The following is a 23,287-nucleotide window of genomic DNA, read 5'->3' as shown; positions in this document are numbered from 1 at the left end:
GCACATCCATATTCTTATTCTTGATTTCCTTTCTTTCATGTGTGATAACACTTGCAATTCATTATCAGCAAAGCTAGGACTCAGGAAAACAGATGACTCTTGAAGAGATGACGTATTTCAGAAAAATGGGGAGGTTATGATATTCAAAAGGATTATAATCAGTGAAACAAGTTAAAATAGTGATAAGCATACATTATTTTTTTAAAGATTTTATTTATTTCTTAGAGAGTGAGAAAGAAAGAAAGAGAGAGCACAAGCCAGGGGGAGCAGCAGGCAGAGGGAGAAGCAGACTCACTGCTGAGCAGGGAGCCCGATGCGGAACTCGATCCCAGGACATGACCTGAGCCGAAGGCAGATGCTTAACCGATGCTTAACCGACGGAGACATCCAGGCATCCCAAGCATAAATTGTCTTTTCAGATAATGAAGATTAAGTGTTTTTTAAAAATAAGATTTTTTGTGCTTACTTTGGCAACATGTGTACTAAAATCGATACAATTCAGAGATTAGCATGACCCCTGCTTGATGTTGATACACAAATTCATAAAGCATTCTATATTTTTGTGACAATAGTTAACAGTAATGTATTATATACTTGAAATTTGCAGAGGATACAGTTTAATTCACCACACACACTTGCACACAATGGTAACTTTGTAGAAATGATGGGTATGTTAGTTAGCTTAATTGTAGCGATCTTTTTACGATGCACACATATATTACAACATTATGTTGTACACCTTAAATATATACAGTTTTTGTATGTGAAAGATATCTTAATAAAGTGGTTAAAATTTTAAAAATAAGATTTTTTAAAAGTTAGGTTTGTTGTTTGGGATTTTTCCTGAGTCTCTAAAATCTTGTGGAAAACTCATTATAAAAATCAGACACTACAGACGAAAAAGGCATAGCTAACGTTCATCCCGTGTGAAATACTGCATATGCTTATTTTGAATTTATGTGCTGATAGAAAAAAAAGTTAAGTTGTAATCAATAATTTTGATTTTTTAAAATATATTTTTAGTGTTCATTTTTGTCTTTATGTGATGTTGTTTTCACTGCAGGAAGAAAAAAATGTTCATGTAATTATTACTTATGTTGGTTGGGAAAATCTGATTTAATTTTCTGGGAATGACCAATTCTCTGTCACTCATATGCACTTCTGAGACCATAGCCATAATCTGTAATGAGAAGACTGTTGTTTTTCTTTGATGATGGATCTTATGTCCTTTTGATGATTGTTCCAGCCTTTTTCTCTGAATTTCAGAGAAACTCCAGGAACTGTAGATTCATTTCCTGGTATTGTTGAAGGAGTAGAGGAAAGGAAACACTAATTCCAAGTGTCCTGTAAACTATCCTTTGTCTAAAATATTCAAACTTCACTAAATCTCCCAGACCACCTGCTGAGCCCAGAATTAACTTAGGAGAGCATTTCAGTGCTTCTACAAATGTATGGAAATATGTATGTAGCATTTGCTCTATCTGTGATTAGGTGAGTTTTAGTAGATGCCCAGTGAGGACTAAACCCTCAACTAGCTGTCAGGAGTGCTGATGGCTAACAGCTCTCGATTCAACCCCTCTCCAGCAATTGTTCTCAACTGAGATCTGCCTTGCTTCAATCCAAGTCCCCTTTTCAGGGCAGTGCTTTCAGTGACTGGTTATTAGGGGTACATGAAAGAGAACACCCTTGTTTTAAGACAGGGTGATTCTGTGAAGTCATCCCAGCCCCAGAACTTCTTCCTCTGCTTTTTCGCTCCTAGTTGATACCGGAGCACTTTCTGATGAACTCACCGCCTGAAAATCTCAGTCAGAGTTTGTTTCCCAGAGCAACCTCCCTGTGATACGGATGTATAGTCAGACAACAAAAGCACAGACATTCATTCACACCATGTATTTTTACAAATCCATCTTCTGAGAACAATCTCACAGTCAGTACCTCTTGTGGCCCCAAATGAAAGTACTCAGAGATGTTTATGTACATTCTAAGGAATTCCTTTTGGCCTTCCCACAAAGAATTAACAATTAGGGATATAAACTCTGCAGTCTTATTTGTAATTTCTAGAAAATTATCTGCCGACAAGGCTAATAGCTTTTTCTAGGTTTGGGAAAATAGCAGATTCTTCTGTTCAACTAGAAATGTGTCTGAGCGAGGTTGGGAACAAGCAGTAACTAATGCATGGCCCCGATTTCTAGGCAAATATGATGATGAATTCCTATATTACAAAAAGATTTTTTTTGAAAACTTGTAGCATCAAGCAGCAATGGAGAGTCCCTGGTAGGTCTGCTTTATCAGATGTAGACCCAGGTTCCACCGGCATATTATGAAGTTTATGTCTACCTTAACATTTTTAGTGTTTCAGAGTCAAGAAGCTAGACTGGAATGAGTATAAAACAAAATAAACTATTTCCCTTTGGTTTTACCTAAACTACTATGTATAGCTAAGTGGTTTTTAACCAGTGATTTTGACCCTAGAAGATTTTTCAAATTATCTGGAGACACTTTTGTTTGTCTCAACTCTAAAGGGAGGAATGCCCTTGGCATCTAGCGGACAGAGGCCAGGAATGGTGCTAAACAGGTGACACTGCACAGCGCAGACCTTCTAAACTAAGAACTACGTGCCCCAAAATGTCAATTACGTGCCTGCTGGAAGGCACTCGCTAATTAAGGAAGGGTCAGAAATACTCCACTTCTTCCATGGCAAACTACCAAATTAGTCAATTTCCTTAAACGTGGCACTATTCTGTAAATATGCCTGCAGCTTATTTTGCTTCTATCCTTCTTATGCTACAGATTTCCACAGATCATACAGCATTTCCAGATTTCTTAACATCAGCAGCTGAAGGAAAAGTGATGAAAATGGTAGAAATGTACAATAGCGTGTTGATCTCATGTTTTGATGGCTTATGGAGTTTAAGATACACACATAAGTATATACCTACGTAATTCATCCTTTTGTTCTTTTGTGCATGAGAGTTATGTGAAAGTTAAATCTTGGGCATCAGATAACAATGTTGGTGATGTGAGCTCTGTGAAAATAAGATCACACATTTTTCCAGCAGCCTTTTCTTGTAAAAATGCTGTTGGATTGCTGCTGCAACACTTCAGTTCAACACACATTTGTTGTCTTACCGTAGATACTGTTATGGGGGTTGGATAGAGTAGCATATCGTTCCTGCCTAGACAACTTACACTTTCCACATGGCTAACCACTTAGAATTGTGACGAATCTATCTGCTTACACAAGCTTAAAATGTATTTCCTTTTTATAGTCAGCTTTTAGGGAAATAAAAAGGAGGCTTGACTTTTCTGGCTCAAGCCACTGGCACCACAAGATGAATCTTAGAGAAGTCAATTTAAACATAGATTTTTTTGTAAAATGCTCCTTGTAGAAGGTTAACTGATCAACCAGCTAGCCAGATCAATTTGATTTCTTATTTAGCTGATGAAGTGATCAAGTTCGTAAACCTTGAGATAGTCTATTTATGTCATTAGTTAGATGGTAAAACTTGAAGTTGTTAGTCTAACTGTATTACAGAAACTAAAGGCAAAGGGCCAGTCTCAGATTTAAGGGTTGATTCTCTCCCAGGAATTAAACCTATCCTACCGTTTCCACAACAAGTCACAGTACTGTGACCTAGATATTACCTCTCTCTGTGGTTGGCATCAGGAGTCTGATATTCTTCCCTATGAAATTTACACAGTCCACAAAAGAAGATAAGGATATTTGTTAAAAACAAATTCTCCACTTGTGGCCTCAAAGATGATTTAGAGGTTCCCTGAATGATTCTACGTCACCCTTCTTTTTTGATAGTCTGCAAGGTTGCTTTTGATGTTTCGAGTTGTTTGTGCAGCTTAGAAAAGACAGGCCATCCAAAGCCATGCGGAGACTTTGTGTTTGAACAAAAGATACACTTGTGGATAGTCAAGCAAAGGTGTCAGTCCTCAGAGAATGGCAATGGAAGAAAGCTCAACCTGTCAGAAATTTACAGAAGGAGCATCTGGGTCATGTTACTTGTCGGGTGGAGGGTCCTTTAGCCAGGTTCTAATAGGTTCCGGCTGCTGGGTCTATAGTTATTGCAAGTGCTAGCAGAAAAACTCTTGAGTCAGTCATCTTATTTCCACCGAAGGCCAGTAGTAGATCCTACTAATAAAAAACAGACGCAGGAGATCCAGATTGCGTGTGTTAAGGTACCGGCTCCCCCACTTGTTAGCTATATAGAGACAAATACACTAAAACTTCCTTTATCTGTGAAACTTGAAAATAACGGTACATCTGTGCTTGTGGTGAAAATTAAAAGGTTTAACGTTTGTAGCAATAACATTCTGAGTGCTAGCTACAATAAGAGAAATCAAATATGTTTTGATTTTCACAAATTTGCTTGAATTTTGTGTGAGTAGAGGCAGTAAAAGGATTCTAGCTAGTATTTTACTCAAGGAACATTTATTAAGAGCTGTCAATCTTTTTTTTTTTTTTTAAGATTTTATTTATTTATTCGACAGAGATAGAGACAGCCAGCGAGAGAGGGAACACAAGCAGGGGGAGTGGGAGAGGAAGAAGCAGGCTCATAGCGGAGGAGCCTGATGTGGGGCTCGATCCCATAATGCTGGGATCATGCCCTGAGCTGAAGGCAGACGCTTAACCACTGTGCCACCCAGGCGCCCCAAGAGCTGTCAATCTTAATAGTTGTTTCTGCACTTGAACTAGAGGTCAGGCTCTAGTCACACCTTAAATAAAGTTGGTCCAAATAAATAGAACCTAATTATTTAACATTAAAAAAACGTATGAAAATATATAAAGTGTAGTTAAATGTGAAAGTAATCTCCAAATCATAGAACTCTAGCATAAAAACTCTGGCCTTGGGATTAAATGGAGAAAATAAAAGGATTACAATGTTCAGTGCTTTCATGGATGTCATTATGAAGGAGTTCAGGATAAAATTCTAAATAGGCTCAAGAAGAATTTACATAAATCATAAATAGTGCACCAAAGGAATTATGGATATTTGGGTTTCATAATTACATTCTAGGATTTTTTTTTTTTAGGAAAATTGCTTGAAAGGAAATGATAATTCTCTTCCCAAAGCAATCTTTATTGCTCCTCTTAGAGACAAAATATTATCCCAGTTGGATTATGTTAAATGAGCAGAATGATTATCACATACATAGAAATTATTAGTGGATATGAGACTCCGCAGCCTAATAGAATGGTGAATTTAATTAGAGTCGAGGTGTGCTTTGCTCCTGTGTAGCTACAGGGTCATAGGCAAGGCGATTCTTTTCTATGAAACCTTTGCAGATACAAAGTGAATAATAATTCCTATCTTTACTTCACAAGTTTAATTCAGACTAGAAGAAAACAAATTTATATTTTTTGAAAACATTAAAATGATATCAAATGTAGATAATAATCTTTATTATTATTATCATAATTTTGAATTAATCAGGGAGATCAGCCCACTGATTCATCACCATGGTCATTTTTAAACAAATTACATGCATCCTAGAATACTTAATGATAATTTAAAAATATTTACAGTGACAGAGATTGATCTGACTGACTTCATGTAATTCAGATTTTAAATGACAAAATCTTTTTGAAAATTTATAGGTGCTAAACTTTAATTTTTTTAAGTTCCTTTGAGAACTGACAATGCATAATTCAAAATTCAGGCATTTTAGTGTAATATCAACTGGTTGAGGGATAAATTATAAGGGAAAATTGGGGTGATCTACACTAATGGATAAACCATGTCCTAAAAATATGGACCATTTTTGGAAATAAGATTTCAGTTCACCGAGCTTGATATTAACAAATAGAAATTCTTCAGTTTTCTAAACATTATCCAGTAATTTTTATAAGGTTAACTCTTGTTACACGATTATTTTACAGGAAAGGGAAATCATCAAGAACATGCTTAACAGGTCATTTTCAAATAAAACTAAGAAGAGAAAATTTTGCATGTGGAAAATCACAAGTAAGACCAATTCACTGAATTAGACCTAAGAATGAGAAGCAATTTAGTCTACAAAATATTTGTGAATTCTTTCTTCAAATGGTTCTACTTTCATTACACTTTCTAAATCTGATATGCATGTGCGTGTCATAATTTAGAACGAGCATTTTTATTGTTGCACACACAAAGAAAATGTTTTTATTTTGCTGCTCCAGAATTTTAACTATAATCCCTTCCTCAGTGAGGTGGACATGTTCAGTCACTTTGTTCTATTCTCTCGACACCTTTCTCAGCGTAGATACCAGGGTCTCTGCGGAACAGACATGTGACACTACACCCAATGTTAGTTGATTCAAAAGGGCAGATTCCAACTCATACTTAACTAATCTGTTTTGCTGTCTATGCAGTGGAATTTGTACAGAGAAAACAGTAATTTTGTGTAGACTGTATCAGCACTAGAATGAGGATTTGGCCAAAGAACCAGAGAAAGAAAATGAGCAGAGAGAGAGGGAGAGAGAGAGAGAGAAGAAAACAAACAAACTCAGAATCAAACTCAGAACATGGCAGAGAGAAGGAACCAAGTAGTTCTAGGAAGACTATTGTCTCGGTAGATTCCAGGTTTATGCAAGTCCCAGCTATACTTTCTGCTCTTGGTTTAATCACGGCACACTTTTACCTCCTTATATTAAATTACCCTTTACCCTTTATGCCCATCGGAGTAAATTTTAGTTACTTTTAACAAAATAACTTGCCTCTGTGATAAAGAGACACTAACTCACACAGTTTATACATTTGCAATTGAAGAAATTGTACTGAACCTAAGAGGCAAATTCACAGGTCACGCTATATGTCATTGACAAAGCTGAAGTAGGACTCAGCTTTTTTTATTCAGTGTTCTTTTCATATTTGTGCATTCCACTTGCCTTCATATTATTTTTCTGTTTAGGTCCCCCTATTATCTTTATCTTCTCATAGCCCCACCAAATCTCACATAAACTAACACTGTACACGTTAGCAAAGATAAAGTCTTGTAATTTGGTGACGAAAAATAAGCCCAAAACAAAAAACTGCAAATATTTTATAAGTCTTCAATTAGAGCAATACAGTTTTCAGAATACATATTTTCTAAATGTAGAGTTTTCAATGGACCATAAGCAGTAGAACTTTCCTGAAGGATGTAGTATTGCATTCTTACCATTATTTCTGGGCAGGGGATCTCTTTGAAATGTAAGAAATTATATACGATGTATAGCTTGTTAAGCTGTAACAGAAAAAAGAGAACAGAGATAGGGATTCATTCATTCCTTCATTAACAGTTCTTACCAATTTTCTTACAAGGGAAGACTACAGATTTAGGGCATACGGAATAAAATCCAACCAACAAGCATTTTTAGCACCTTACAATTAAGATCAAAGACTTCTAACAATCCAGCTGTGAATTTCTTTTAATTAGTTAGCTCCTCAGTCTGACACATATTGCGAGTATTCCTTCTTGAATAACTTCCTTGAATAATGCAGCTGGGAGTACAGTCAGTTGAGCATTGATGCAGCTGGGTAGCTGAAAAGATGAGAATCAAATGTGAATTCTGATGAAGTAATTTCATTTTGAGCCTTTCATATTTCTTCCCCCCTAAATTAAAAAGGAATGAAACCTCGAGTTCAGCTGGTTCACTGCCTACTCCATGCCAATTCACATTTTCAGATAATAAGAGTATTTTGCCCAAAATGAATACTAAACACAGAATTCTATTTTCTCACCTAATGGTGAGAAATTCTTTTTTATATATGGAGCCTTTGATAATTTTCTGTGATAATATAGTAGCTGACCTGCTTTGTGAAGGGAGGCGAACATGTTATTATTGCTAATATTGTATAATGTTGCTGTAATTTCTCATTATGAGATGTTATCTTCTCTAAAACATTCACTTATACTATGTTCAGTTTCAATAAGGATTCATTGTGAAATAACAATAATGATTACCTGAGGATAATCTTTTCATTGTGAAATAATATTAGCAACATCGCAAGCTATTTTTCACAACATACTTATAATGGAATGAATGCCTTCAGGAATTTAATCAGCTGATAACATCATAATTTCGAACAATATATGCATGAAATTTTATTAATATAGTGGAAATATCTCCTTGTCTTAGTTATATGTATGACAACTTATTTTAATTACATGTAGATTTAATTTTAGCTCTCATTTGTTTGGTGTTAATAGAATATTTATGTATATTAGGCTTTAAATTTTAGAGTATAAAAACATCTTTTTTCATTTCATTAACATATTTATTTATTCATCCAGCACAAATATTTATTGAGGACCCATTATGTGCTGGGTGGTATGTTAAATACTTGAAATACAGAAATAAATAATACAAGTGTTTGTTTTCATATCCCCAGTCTTTTAGAGAAAGAGAGACAATCTTATAAACTAAAAGAGTCTACATAGCTAGCAGATTGGCTAAAAACAAAACAAAACAAAATGCTGGCAAAGATATGAATAAATAGGATCACTTATACCTTGCTCGTGGGAAAACAACATAGTTCAACCACTACAGAAAAACTTTTGACTGGTTCTGATAAAACGAAGCATGCAACTACCTTATGACTCAATATTTATACTCCTGGGGACTTATCCCAGAAAAATAAAAACTTGTTCAAATCTGTACAGAGATGTTCACAGCAGCTTTGGTTATAATAGCCAAAAGCTAGAAGCAGCCTGTGTGTCCTTCAGAAGGTGAACGGTCAAACTGTGGTTCGCACACACCGTGGAATACCGTGTATATCAATAAGAAGGCAACAGCTCTTGATCCATGTAGCAACTTGCATGAAGCTCCAAGTAATTGTGCTGAGCTAAAATACCCAAGTCCCAAAGGTTATAAACTGCCGTACTCATTTATATAGTATTAAAGAGTGATATACATAGTATATTACATTGTGAAAAGTTACACGAAGAGAAAGAAGTGTGAATCGGGGAAGAAAAATCAGGAGGGATGAGGTGGGGTAGGTGCTAAATGTTTTGACATTTATTCTCCATGGAAAGGGCAACCCGGGAAAAAATACCATTTTATATTATTTTTGTTTATGTTTAGAAGAACAGTGTCATTATATAAAGCACAAATGCCATGTCTGAAGTGGATGGATTTTCATTGAACCTGTTGTTCAGTCAATCAACTCCGATGTAAGAAACAAACTCTCACACTGCCCCCTGGTCACAGTTAATCTAGCAGAAAAACATGAACAGATAAAAATAAAATTAACTCTTCCAGTGCAGAGGCTATCTTGTGAATCCGAGCCCAAACGTGAGTTTTTGAACATTGGCTCCATCTCTAGCTCTTCACATGGCCTTCAGTTTTCTCGTTTATTAAAATGAAAATAATGAGCTAGTTTACAGGATGTTATGAACGTCAGAGATAATAAAAGTGACTAAAGATTATTAAGATGTGTATACATTAAAGTCAGTTTTAGAACAAATGGAGCTTGCTTTATTTAACAGTTACAAGTCTTTCTTTTTAAGGAGTTTCATCATTTGAAAATTAAATATTGAGATATTCTAAATTCCCTGATTAATTCTTACATTCTCCTGGTAAATCAGGTACCACTTACTTTGTTTTTCATTCATATTAATTTTCAACATCAATTTAATAAAATGACTTTCTCTAGGTATGTTATTACAATTGACAGATTTTAATGATATGACTATTTTTTAAATGTATTGATTAAATGTGACCAGTTTTATAAAGTTATGTATTTTCCCCAAATAACCACTATTCATATCTCTACAAAAGCATGTGGTTTTTCCAATAAAATGTATGATGTTCTATGTTAAGTTTCTGTTAGTTTTTTTCCCACCTTAAGAGGTTTGGTTTCCCAGTGAGAGGATGAATGAAAGTAATTTGTTCTGTGTACTTATAAAAATCAATAAAAATTTTTAACCTTTCTTCAGTCATTTCAATTTCATTCATGTGATAAGATTTCTTTCTGTTTTTCTATTTTGCAGGTATTATATATTTCACAGTTTTCTTCCAGAACAGAGCACTAGCATAATGGCCATGGTTTACTTCTGATTTATGACTTTTTAAAACTTTCCCGTTTTTAACGAACTGTGACAATGTGATTTTTAATGAATTTTCCATTCAAACTGAAAAGGATAGTGCAACCAAGAGCCTGCAATATTTATTACATTTAGCTAGAGGATGATAGTTTGCAATTAACATGTTTTGCTATTGTTAGAATTTAAGTAAATATAAACCACTCACTTAGGATCATGGATAAATATTAAGTAGTAAAATGTGCCTAGTGTGTTCTTTCCTACTAAAGAACTTCTTAAATTGGACTTCGTTTATTTTTCTGTGTAAAACTGAAAAGTACACTTGGTGGTATTGATAGCAATTTAAAACAGACACGAATTCAAAATAAGGGCTCATTGTGGCAAAGACTAATTGGATTCTAATCCTTTAGCAAACAATTATCAAGTGACTACTATGTGTTGGGGACGGTGAGTAATAAGAAAATGGGGAAGCCAATACCACAAGTAATAATTGATCTTTGATTGTTTTATTTCATAGGCCCTGAAATAAGCCAATCTCATAATTTTATTATTTGCATGAAATCAAATTAAACCAAATACTTTGTGTCAACTTGCTTTTCCATGAATTATTAAAGACAAAGAGATTAGGTATCAATTTTAAGTATATTAAGAATTTCCTTATGCACTTGATTCATTTCTTCATATTATTCTGTGCATAAGGCAAAGAAAAATGAAGAATAGCTCATTTCCTATTCAAAACAATAATCATTTTATTTCCAACAGTTACCTCATTTTAAGAGTTGTTTACTCTTGATGAATGAATTTAAGTAGAACCTGAGAGATGAAAAAGAATTCCAAAATTAGATTTATTCTATTTCAATTAGGCGACAATTTCCTTCAGCAATTGCACTTGATAAAGATGTATTCAAATAGCTTCAAACAATGCTAACCACAATATTTAGACTCATGATTAAATAGTGATAGAATTTCTTTTAAATTTAATAGTATAATTTTTAAAACATTCCAAAAAGTTTATATTCATTATATTGAAATAACAGGATATATATGTCAGGACTGACCTCCTTCTTTTCAAAAATTAGATCGAGATGTATAGATTACATACACCATACACCAACGAGCACATTTCTATCAAATATTGCAGCAAACCTGCCGAGGATTTATTATCTTACCTTACTCTTTTCTGGATAGTCTTAGAACTGCAATCACAAAACCCTCTTGTAAAGGAAATTTCTAAGACTAAACAAGGAAGTGACAGTTAGAGGTTGTTTACGCTTAAGTTATTATGTTTGTGTTATTCCTCCATTACCTGTTCACAGGGATATCCTCCAGACTAAAAGGCAGCGAACATATAATTGTCTACAGTGTAGACAGAAATCTGTATGGTGGTGGACAGCAAGATTCCACTCAACATTATTTCCCTGGAGAGGTTACTCAGCTGCCTATTGTGGCCAAATAACATTTGTTATGATTGTAATTTTGGGAAAAATATTTTAGTTTGGCACTGCTATATCGTGTGTGTGCATGTGTGTGTGTGTGTGTGTGTGTGTGTGTTGTGTGTGTGTTAGGTTAGGTTATATTGCATGTGGATTCATTTGCTCCGATGGGCTACTTACCCTTTAGGATAGTCGGTGTGTAATCAGAAAACCTCACTTGAGAGAAGCTATTTTAAGTTTTTCAAGCTACCGATCTACATAGGAACTTTTGCTAATGAGCAAAGTAAGTGTCACAATTTTCTTGTAAAAATATTGCAATCTACATTTTGTTGATTGGCTAAAGTAGTCTTAGGACAGTCTTGGAAAGAGATGCCTCTTGTGATAAACAAATCCTCTTAGCATCACCTCTATTTCTAGCAGCTACTGCAATAAACATTCCATGCAAGCTTCCACGCAGTTTATAATGACCAATATCGTACCAAAGTTGATAGCTCCTTTATTCAGTTTAGGAAAGAATATGAGCAAAGTATATCGTACATCAAGAATTTGTAGCTACGTTTAGCTGAATGGTGATCTGTGAAACACTATTTTCTTTCAGGGTTAAGTTTTTTTTTTAAATGTGCTCAAATTATATATATATATATATATATATATATATATATATATATATATATATATATATATAATTTATTTATTTGAGAGAGAGAGAGCACAGTGGGGAGAGGAAGAGTAGACTCCCCACTGAGCAGGGAGCCCCTGGGGGAATGGGGGCTGATCCTGGGATCACTACCTGAGCTGAGGCAGATGTTTAACAGACTGAGCAACCCAAGCACCCCATTTGTTCCAATTTTTTAAAGAAAATATCAGCTGAAACAAGAAAGTATCCTTCATATACTGAAGAATACTGTGACTCTCGAACCAGATGCTACACCATGTATACATTACTCAAACCCGGGGAAACATGCGCACACAGTGGGGAAAGGAGCTATGGCAGGTATCGGGAGTACTTACACATGACAAGTTCTATCTAGTTTCTGGTTTATCAGTTCTCAACAAGGCCATATGCTACATTTATAAATAAAGGAAAAAACCACACTGGTTTTATATGTTCATTTCACATGTTCATTATTTTACACTTCTTCAATCTTCATTGTCAGGAAACAAAATGACTTGCTTGGGTTGGGGTGGCTGACCACCATTGTCTTTATCAGTTACAGAAGGGTTATGTTAAGCTCCCCAGGAAATGAAGTGGGGATTTTTTCCTGATTAGATTCCCTCAGAAAACTGGAATGATTTTCTGAACATATTTATTTTTGCCTGGCAAGGTCGATGATGTCTAATTAGAAATAGGGTCTATCTGAATCCCACTTTAGAGCAGCGGGAGAGCTGTGTACCTATCTTTTTGAAGGAATACTACTGGACTGGCCAGGCAAAATAATGAGGGTGTAACTTTTGACTTTTACCAAAGACAGTGGAACACACAAGAAATCCGTGAATCAAGTTCTCTCAATTTGCATCCTAGTTAAGTAGACTCTAATTAACTGTAGATTAACTAGATCTAGTTAACTCTTTACACATCTCATATTTTTCTCCTAATTGACACTTTTCTGTGTGTTGCAATCACCTTTGAATTTCCTACTCCTACTCAAACTTTCCCCTGAATGGAACTAATTAAATCACATGTGAACTCTAAACTAATTAATGTTTACATTACAAGAAAATGATTTTCTAATTATAATTACTTTACTAAAATAGGGGTCTGACTTCTGGGGAAACTAGGAAAGCTTCACAAGGCACGAGACTTTTAACCGTCTTCAGTACTGTGGATAAGGGAATGCAGATCAGCCCACAGCTCGATGTGTTTTCCTTCTGTTTTGCTTTTCTCTTCCTACAAGACTCTACTCTCCTTAAGGTCTAATTGATCTGTACACTTAATCCTGAATATACTAATTTACCTGCTTCAAGTATTTTGACTGGCTCATGAATATTGATGTTATAATATATGTTAATAAGTTAAGGACTTTCAGTATTCAATCCAACTTTGATGTCTTTCATGAACCCTTCAAATAGATATAGTTGCTGCCATCTCTTAGAGGTAGGAAATAGGGTGAATGGACCATGAGTTTGGTCTAGTCAAACAATACTCTAAGCGGAAATTGCCTAGAATTACCTCAGTGTCTCCACAAGACCATATGCATATTGCGTATGTATGTGTTTTATGAGTTCAGTTGCAAGTAAATTTGATTGTTTTGACAAATCTACATGAAATATAATGAATTATTTTCTTAGTAAGAAAGCATAGACATAACATTACATTCCTGATCTTCAGAATAACAGTTATTAAAAAGTTATTTCCTATGGTAGCATATAGTACATAAACTGCTATAGGTCTCAAACTTTTTTTATTTTTTATTATTATTTTTTTTTATTTATTTTTTTTTTAAAGATTTTATTTATTTATTTGACAGAGATAGAGACAGCCAGCGAGAGAGGGAACACAAGCAGGGGGAGTGGGAGAGGAAGAAGCAGGCTCATAGCGGAAGAGCCTGATGTGGGGCTCGATCCCATAACGCCAGGATCACGCCCTGAGCCGAAGGCAGACGCTTAACCGCTGTGCCACCCAGGCGCCCCTCAAACTTTTTTTAAAGGCAAGTTTTCATCTAAAATTAGCTTTATGTCATGTCTTATCTTTCTTATTAAATTACCCTTTGTAATACTATCTAGAATCAATTTCGTAGGTGTTTCCCCATCAAAAAAATAGACTAGGTCCACTTGATTCAAATATTATTTGTTATCAAACACTTGCCTGTTTTGCAATCTGATTGACAGACTAGCTGTTTAGTGTATCCACAGACGCTTCCCATATGGGAAAGCTGTATGGTTGATGACAGAATGCCTAAATCTGGTCCCTTAGGTATTGCAGCTATAGCCAGATTCAGACAACCTATGAGATTATTGCAACTCAGTGGGCATTGCCTGCATGGATGAATTCTTATTACAACATCACAGATGGCTGGAACAGATCTTCATTGATTGTTGGAATTAACAGTGCGTCAACTTATTGGGACATGAACTGTTTTCACAAGGGAAAGGATAAAGTAAACCACCAGATGTAGTAGTCACTTAATTTCTAGACTTTCATATAAGAAGTAGTTGTTGAGAACCCATACTATTAAAAATGGAGATTTATTTAATTTAGCAAATGCCAGATAAGGAAAACTTTTATAAAGCTCACAATAAACCTGAAATGAGAATAATTTTTAAGGAATCTAGTTTGATGAGTTATTATTATATATCAATTAACCTCCATAATGCAAAATATATATATATATTTTTAATGAGTGGAATATGAATAATATAACTAAAATATGGTGAATCCATTGTAATAAATATGGAAATAATATTTAATGGAATAATCAGGTCAGACATTTCATCTAATTGTGTTCTCTTTTAAATTATCAGTTGAATAGTAGGACACTTGGCGTTGTAAACAATATAACCATTATTCAAATTTGTTATTTATGTATTTGAGTTTGTGCTTTTGATAGCAGTACAGAACTTGTAAATAAACTAAGTCAACTGGATAATTTGAAGTACAATTTGGATGAAGAGCTGACTAATTTGAAATATTTGCCCATGGCTTTGGGAGTCTCCTCACTCCACCCCAGCTCCCTCCCCCACAATTTAATCAAGTGAAAACTCTTTTTTTTTTGTCTGTGTATAACAACAATCATGTAGTAGTGCTCTAATCAGTGAATAAAGTGATATATTTTGACAATATGTTGAAGTTGTATGTGGGGAAAATGCACAGAATTGGGAAATTATGTACAATAAATTGCTGTGTGAAGTTCAAAATAGCATGAAATCATAAATCTTAATTCTGAAAGTTTAGCTGGTTATAAGACTCATAGGGGGTTATAAGCCTGGATGCCCCAGTCAGTTAAGCATCTTTCTTTGGCTCAGGTCATGATCCCAGGGTCCTGGGGTTGAGCCCCATGTCGGGCTTCCTGTCAGTGGGGAGCCTGCTTCTCCCTCTCCCTCTGCAGCTCCCCTCTGCTTGTGCTCTTTCTCTCTGTCAAATAAATAAATAAAATCTTAAAAAAAAAAAAGACTCATGCATGTAAGACAAGCAGATGTTTATTTTGCTAGGATAGTTGAGGTAGAAAAAATTCAGTGGGATTTTTGTTGCAAGTAACTAATATTCAGAATATGAATGGGAACTGGCTGAATTAAGGCATTGTGGAGAGGAATGGGTGAGTGACTCATGGCTGGAGAGAGCGTGGTGTTGGAAGCAATCAGTCAAGCTATTCAGTGTTTTGTCTTTGATACTCAGACCATGTTTACATCAAGAGAGCTTATGTGACTTGATAGTAAAAAGACCAAGAAAGTAGAATTTAAATTAGCTCTTGATACTGTTAGAGGGCAGTGAGAGAGATGCTGCAGTTCAGGGTGACAAACGGCATAGACATTGAGGAACATGGCCAAGGAGCTGCAGCTGGAGTGGTTCATATCAACAGATTAATCACAGGTCTTGATGAACTGGAATGATCATATTCACCGCATATATGCATCTTGGAAGTAAAATTAACAAACATTTTAGTAAATCAAAGTTGTGGAATTAGGGACAGAATATCTAAAAGGAATCAGCAGAGTTTGAGAATTCTGGCTTCCTAAAATCCTGTAAAGGATTTCCTAAACCAATTCACTAAGAAATAGATACAAATGTGACAAACCCTGGCAGTTTATTTATTTTTTATTTTTTATTTTTTTTAAAGATTTTATTTATTTATTTGACAGAGATAGAGACAGCCAGCGAGAGAGGGAACACAAGCAGGGGGAGTAGGAGAGGAAGAAGCAGGCTCATAGCGGAGGAGCCTGATGTGGGGCTCGATCCCAGAACGCCGGGATCACGCCCTGAGCCAAAGGCAGGCGCTTAACCGCTGTGCTACCCAGGTGCCCCAACCCTGGCAGTTTAGAGAAAGAAGCAAGATCCCAAGCCACTCCACACTATGACCCAGAGGCTAACACAGAGAACACAAAGAATGGGCAGAGCCTTCTAATCAGTCCAAGCAAATTCAGAATGTCACCAGCAGTCACAAAATAACCAAAGCTTGATTACTGGCAAAGGAACCAAAGTTGTGGAATTGCCTAACACAAATGACCTGACATTCACTGACAGCATACTAATCCTCTGTGCCGGTGATAATACTTCGGGAAAAATCCCAACCCAAGGAAACAGGAGCCCGTACTACACTTCCAAGTATGCCGGATATAAAGGAAATACAAAAATCAATACTAGTGGGACATGGACTAAAGAAATAATACACTTTTTGGGATAAGGCCTGAGAAGGTCCCGTAAAAGAAAACAGACCCTGGGACACCAGAACCAAGAAACTTATTTGACCATCAGATAGTAAGACCATAAACTAAACCATTTATTGATTCATTTAAAATAAAAAAAGCAGGGGCCCCTGGGTGGCACAGCGGTTAAGCATCTGCCTTCAGCTCAGGGCGTGATCCCAGCGTTATGGGATCGAGCCCCACATCGGGCTCCTCCGCTGAGAGCCTGCTTCTTCCTCTCCCACTCCCCCTGCTTGTGTTCCCTCTCTCACAGGCTGTCTCTATCTCTGTCGAATAAATAAATAAAATCTTTAAAAAAAAATAATTTAAAAAAAGCAGCTTTGAATACTTAAGATACGTCATGCACTGTGATAGATTTTGGGGATATAGTAGTAACCAAGGTAACATGTCCTTACAGAATGTACAGTCTAATAAGGAAGATGAGCAATAAACAGGAAGAGAATTAGAAATTCTGCTTAGTGAGAGAAACAAGAGAATGTGAAAGGAAATTTTCAAAAGTGACTAAATTTAGACAGTAGGATCAGAGATAGCCTTCTGAGATGGTGACAATTAAGGTGGAAGATGAAAACGGCATCGACAGGAAGAATATCAGGCATGAAGATTCTGGTTTGTTTTATGAGAAAAGGTAAGCATAGTGTTAAAAGAAAAATTTATATGCATTTGGAGCCCCATTTCTATGTATCAAACATTTATTATCTAAATTTATTAGATTTTTGAAAATAAAACATTGTATCTCCAGTCTAAATTTAAATATTCAACTCAAAGTAAGTGGAAAGTTATTCTATAGAGTAAATGCTTTCTTGAATTTTATTTTGACAATTTAAACAATGTGTGTACATTATGAAATATTGTTTCAGAAATATGGAAATATGAAATATTGAGTAAGTTTAATTTAAATACTATTTTGAGATCACAAAATATTTGTTTTGTTCTTCCTGTTTTTGCCCAATTGCTTTCTAATAATTTGTTATTTTTTAAAGGGTTTTATTTTGTTTCAGGGTATCAGAAATAAAAGGATTTAGACACATGAAATTCACATCTAAGATACAATTGTCTTTTTTAGTTTTTTAAAAATATTTATTTATTTATTTATTTATTTATTTATTTATTTATTTGAGAGACAGGGAGAGCATGAGCAAGGAAGGGGCTGAGTGGGAGGAAGAGGGAAAAGGAGAGAGAGAATCTTAAGCGGACTCCATGCTGAGCGCAGAGCCTGACACTGGGCTCGATCTCACAACCCTGAGATCATGACATGAGCTGAAATCAAGAGCCAGATGCTCAACCAACTCAGCCACCCAGGCACCCCTAAGATACAATTTGGTTAATAGGCCTGTATTAAATAGTTCTGAATTTTCTAAACTTCTGATGGAATTTTTGGACTCTTGCTCCAGAATAAACACATCCATTGAAATATAGTTGTAAAAAAGTTGCATGTTCTTTCAGGATATCTGTATGTAAGATAAAACTTCTTCATGGGCCCATAGGCTCTCAGGTCAAAAACATTTGCTCCAAATAAATTTTATGATTGATGAATAGTAGTGGGGAGCAATAGGCCCTTCTGTTGAAAGAATTGGTGCAAATGAAAGCATCTCTCATCTACAAAGCACATCTAGCATTTAGTCACGCTATGCTCTGAGACCGACCTTTAAAAATGATGACAATAGCAGTATACTCGACTAAGAATGTCAGTATGCTGTCAGGCAAAGATCAAAAAGTATGAAGGCTTGGCTGGGTCATAAGCTGAAGGCAAGAACAATTTGATCATTTTGATTGGCTGAAAGTTGAAATTATATGTTCTGTGAAGAGTGAATTCAAGTGATAAAAAAAGAAAATGGTATTTTAAGACGCTTTCAAGTTTAAGAACAAGGGTCAGGAAAACCAAATGGGCTCTGGTTTAAAGAGAAAAAAAAGAGTCTAAACTAAGGTAATTGATGTGAGGATAAAGTAACCAGTAAATGAAAGAGACACAGGGGAGAAAAAAAAAATTAGAGTAGAGTTGAAGTAATTTGCTCTGAATTGAAGATTCATGGCTGAAAGAGACATCTTAAAAGTCCTTCTGAAAAAAAAAGAAGAAGAAGAAAATACTTTTGAGGCTGTCAGCTTGGGAAAACTCAGATATAGGTTTACACTCACAAAAACGTCAAAATTGGTGCAATGAAGTTTATTATGACAGTCTCTGCCTTTATAGCTCAAAGCCTCTGCTGTTTTAAGGGGTGTGGGTAGGAAAATTGAACCAAATATCAGTAGAATTCAGCTTCCTAAGATTCCAAGTGTGTGTTCTCACGATCACGCACAGTTCTGCCAGCTGTGTAGCATCTTGCCACCAAGGTATCCGGACCCCCCAGTCATAGGGACAGAGATACTAGTTTTGGGGGTGGGTACAGGGAGGGACACTAGTTTATATCACCCAGAACTGACATTCACATTACTTTCTTGCTATGCCATGAAGTCTACTTGTGTTTTCAGTCTACCTGGTCAGTCCATGGCCTTCCACGGCTCATCTCAATTCTTTGCAAACTGTTGGTTTTCTGCAAGGCAGCTTCCATGATTGTCCAATCATTATAACAATTAGGTTGAATAATATACATAGAGTAAGTTTGCCTTTGAGGTTCATAATTTCCATTTTCAAATAGGTTTATCACTGAAATAAAAAGGTTGGCTCTCAGTTTTATCTTATCCTTGGGGTTGCTACGTGGTCATGCAATTTCTTTCAGAGATCTCGCTAGTAGACCCTCTCTCCTCCCTCTTTCATTAACCACTGTGTCCTTGCCCCATGCCCCATGAACTTTCTGATGCTTTGCATTTTCCACATTCTTTATTCAGTTTCCTTTCAAGCACCTAAATACACCCAAGGAGCTTAGCTGTTCCTGAGAAATTTGACATTCTCCTGCCAGTGGCTTTATTGGGGTGAGAGGGCAGCAAGTTGAAGCAAATTCAAGGTCAGCTATATGTGTTGATAATCTTTTAATTCCTCTGATTCCTTTTCCTGCAGTTCCTCTCTGCACCTGACAAGGTTTACCTGTAATTTGGATTTTATCGTGAAGGACCTGGGTGGTGATTTCCTATGCTCTATATTCACTGAGACAGCTCCTTCTGTGTTCCATCTGCCAGGAATTCAGCAAATGCCCATGCTTTTTCTCATGACTGTTCCTCTATATACTCAACGATTTTTTTATGGATTTTATCTTTTCTTTTGGAACAATTTATGTAAGTAGAATTTGGGGAAGTAAATTCATGTGTTCAGCCCACCATGTTGAGCTAGAAGTCACCTTTTCCTAATTTAACCATCGTCTATTACCTATTTTATTTTTATTTATTTATTTATTTATTTATTTTTAAAGATCTTATTTATTTATTCGACAGAGATAGAGACAGCCAGCGAGAGAGGGAACACAAGCAGGGGGAGTGGGAGAGGAAGAAGCAGGCTCATAGCGGAGGAGCCTGATGTGGGGCTCGATCCCATAATGCCGGGATCACGCCCTGAGCCGAAGGCAGACGCCTAACCGCTGTGCCACCCAGGCACCCCATTACCTATTTTAATCTCGTCTGTTCTAATTACTTAAAAAAAGAGGATGCCCATATAAAATTTCCTGGACTTTGAAATATAAAATTAATTAATACAAAGCTCATGCCCCCTACCAAAAAACAAAACAAAACAAAACAAAACCAGAAAGAGTTGTCAAGTTGAAATAAAGAGGATGAATAGTTAACTATTTTCATTATTTTTTCAATTTTAATCTAAAACTGAGAGGGCACATTCAGAATGGAACGTCACCTAAACCAGATTTGAGTATGTAGGCATTAACTTGAATTAGTAGTTGATTTTTATATGAACCTTGAAGTAATTAGAAAAAAGAACACCTAGGACATTGTCCAATATCTTATTAAGAATTTCTTTGAACTCCCGTGATAAAGTCCTCTCAGAGTTAAGAGATGTTAACAAACTGGTAGATTTCCAAAAAAAGAGAAATCTAGTTTTTGTAGATAAAGCATTATTATCTAAAAAGTTTCACCCTCCCTTGACTTTTTGTAAGGTTGGAGCTGTACTCTACTCAGTGTCGTTTACATAATAAAATTCTGCCTTCATTTATTATTTGACTTTTGTTTCATGGTATTATTATAAGCCATTGCAAAGACTTTTTTGGAAGCTGGTAGTATGTAAAAATACAATTATAATTCTATTTTTAAAATTATGTTCAGTTAACCACTGTACAGTACATCACTAGTTTTTGATGTAGTGTTCAATGATTCATTAGTTGTGTATAACACTCAGTGCTCATCACAACACATGCCCTCCTTAGTACCCATGATCCTGTTACCCCAGCCCCCCAGACCCCTGCCCTTTGAAACCCTCAGTTTGTTTCCTAGGGTCCATAGTCTCTCATGGTTCATCTCCCTCTCTGATTTCTTCCCCTTCAGATTTCCCTCCCTTCCCTTATGGTCCTCTGTGCTATTGCTTATGTTTCAGGTATGAGTGAAACCATATAATTGTCTTTCTCTGTTTGACTTACTTCGCTTAGCATAATCACCTCCAGTTCCATCCATGTATATGCAAATGGTGGGTATTCATTCTTTCTGATGGATGAGTAATATTCCATTGTCTATATGAACCACATCTTCTTTATACATTAATCTGTTGAAGGACATCTCAGCTCCTTCCACAGTTTGGCTATTGTGGACATTGCTGCTTTGAACATTGGGGTGCATGTTCCCCTTCTTATCACTACATCTGTATCTTTGAGGTAAATACCTAGTAGTGCAATTGCTGGGTCGTAGGATGGCTCTATTTTTAACATCTTGAGGAACTTCCATATTATTTTCCAGAGTGGCTGTACCAGCTTGCATTCTCACTAACAGTGTAAGAGGGTTCTCCTTTCTCTACATGCTCGCCAACATTTGTTGTTTCTTGTTTTGTTAATTTTTGCCATTCTAACTGGTTTAAGGTGGTATATCATTGTGGTTTTGATTCGTAGTTCCCTGATGGCTAGTGATGTTGAGCATTTTTTCGTGTGTCTGTTAGCCATTTTTCTTCTTTGGAGAAATGTCTATTCGTGCCTTCCACCCATTTTTTGACTGGGTTATTCATTTTTTGAGTGTTGAGTTTGAGAAGTTCTTTATAGATCTTGCATATCAGCCCTTTATCTGTAATGTCATTTGCAAATATCTTCTCCTGTTCCATGGGTTGCCTCTTTGTTTTGTGGACTGTTTCCTTTGCTGTGCAGAAGCTTTTTATCTTGATGAAGTCCCAGAAGTTCATTTTTGCTTTTATTTCCCTTGCCTTTGGAGCTGTGTCATGAAAGAAGTTGCTGTGGCTGATGTTGAACATACAGCCTATGTTCTTCTCTAGGATTTTGATGGATTCCTATCTCACATTGAGGTCTTTCATCCATTTAGAGTTTATCTTTGTGTTTGGTGTAAGAGAATGGTCCAGTTTCACTCTTCTATATGTAGCTGTCCAATTTTCCGAGCACCACTTATTGAAGATACTCTCTTTCTTCCATTGGATATATTTTCCTAATTTGTCAAAGATCAGTTCACCATAGAGTTGAGGGTCCATTTTTGGAGTCTCTGTTCTCTTCCATTGATCTATGTGCCTTTTGTTTTTTGGGAGGTTTTTGATTACTGCTTCAATTTCATTACTGGTTATTGGTCTATTCAGATCGTCTATTTCTTCCTGTTTCAGTCTTGGGTAGTATATAAGTTTCCAGGAAGGCATCCATTTCTTCCAGTTTGCTTAATTTGTTGGCATATAGTTGCTGGTAATAATTTCTAATAATTTTTCTATTTCCTTGGGGTTAATCATGATCTCTCCCCTTTTATTCATAATTTTATTAATTTGGGTCCTTTCTCTTTTCTTTTGAATATGTCTGGCCAGTGGTTTATTGATCTAATTAATTCTTTCTAAGAACCAGCTTCTAGTTTCTTTGATCTGTTCTACTGTTTTTCTGGTTTCTATTTCATTGATCTCTGCTCTAATCTTTATTATTTCTCTTCTCCTTCTTGGTTTAGGTTTTATTTGCTGTTCTTTCTCCAGCTCCTTTAGGTGTAAGTTTAGCTTGTGCATTTGGGATTTTTCTAATTTTCTGAGAGAGTCTTGGATGACTATGTATTTCCCTCTTTGCAGTGTCCCATAGGTTTTGGACTGAAGTGTTTTCATTCTCACTAGTTTCCATGAATTGTTTAAGTTCCTCTTTAATTTCCTGGTTGACCCAATCATTCTTTAGCAGGATGCTTTTTAACTTCCAAGTGTTTGAATTCCTTCCAAATTTTGTCTTGTGATTTAGTTCCAGTTTCAAGGCATTGTGATGTGATAACATGCCTGGAATAATCTCAATTTTTTGGTATTGGCTGAGACCTGACTTGTGACCCAGTGTGTGGTCTGTTTTGGAAAAAGTTCCATGTGCATTTGAGAAGAATGAGTATTCTGTTGTTTTAGGGTGAAATGTTCTGTATATATTTACAAAGTCCATCTGGTCCAA

General features: G+C 35.9%; 1 non-coding gene across 1 annotated transcript; it reads left to right on the top strand.

Annotated features, from left to right (window-relative positions):
• The first annotated feature begins 458 nt into the window (after positions 1 to 458).
• On the top strand, positions 459 to 562 carry LOC123802808 (U6 spliceosomal RNA). Its single transcript, XR_006782663.1, has one exon. It is a non-coding gene; the product is annotated as a U6 spliceosomal RNA (small nuclear RNA).
• The last annotated feature ends 22,725 nt before the right edge of the window (positions 563 to 23,287 follow it).

The sequence above is a fragment of the Ursus americanus genome, chromosome 20 (assembly GCF_024610735.1).
Source record: "Ursus americanus isolate L20-20 chromosome 20, mUrsAme1.1.p, whole genome shotgun sequence".
In the NCBI taxonomy this organism is placed as follows: domain Eukaryota; kingdom Metazoa; phylum Chordata; class Mammalia; order Carnivora; family Ursidae; genus Ursus; species Ursus americanus.
This window is presented reverse-complemented; position numbering and strand designations above follow the sequence as displayed.